The following is an 874-nucleotide window of genomic DNA, read 5'->3' on the forward strand; positions in this document are numbered from 1 at the left end:
CGGCACGCCCGGCGGATTCGACGAAGGAGCGGCAACCACATGTGACGACCCCGGGCTGGACTCCGCTTCGTCCACGGTGAAAGCCGATCCGGCGATCCACAGCACGAAGTTGATGCATTTCCTCAGCGACCAGCACGGATCAGCCCCAGGCATGACGAAGCGATATCGTCCTCTTTTGGAAGGCCAAACAACAAACAATACTACAGTGAGAATCAAAGTTATGCCTTCTTTCTTTGCGTGAACATTTGGGCGGTGTTATGCAAATCTTCCCACATCGTGACATAGACATGTGGGGGCGTGTTAGAACGAGCCGTTTTAGGTAGGCGTGGTTGACAACTTTTATAAAGAATATCTCTTTGGATTTGAGACTTTAGTCTTTGCAACTTTACAGATCTTCTTTATGCACCAAGAGCTTGTAACACTTATACAGATGAGAAAGGCAAAGAGAAAGGAAAAATTTAAAATCGCATCATATGACCCCTTTAATCTCAGCAAATAATATTTGATGCAATATATTTTTTTTAAAAAGACAGGTATAGTGTATAGTGAAAGAAAGCCTGTTGTTGATGATATATTTATCTTTTAAAAACATTCCACTGCTGCATTTATCATTTTTGGTTCCACTGGGAAAAGATGCAATGACCATAAACATACGCAAATTGCGTTGGCATAAAATGGAGCCACAATAAATAGCAAAAGTGTCCATGTAATTTAGAATTTATTTTATTGGTAACATTTTATAAAAAAAATGCATCAATACACAAAACTAATAACAATAGTCAGGATATTCAAAGTGCATAGATTCATACGGTGTAGGAAAATATGAGACCCCCCCCAAATCCAGCAGGAAAAAAAAAAGGTACAGAATCAGTCA

The sequence above is a fragment of the Sinocyclocheilus anshuiensis genome, unplaced genomic scaffold (genome assembly GCF_001515605.1).
Source record: "Sinocyclocheilus anshuiensis isolate Anshui unplaced genomic scaffold, SAMN03320099.WGS_v1.1 scaffold304, whole genome shotgun sequence".
NCBI classification, from domain to species: Eukaryota; Metazoa; Chordata; class Actinopteri; order Cypriniformes; family Cyprinidae; genus Sinocyclocheilus; species Sinocyclocheilus anshuiensis.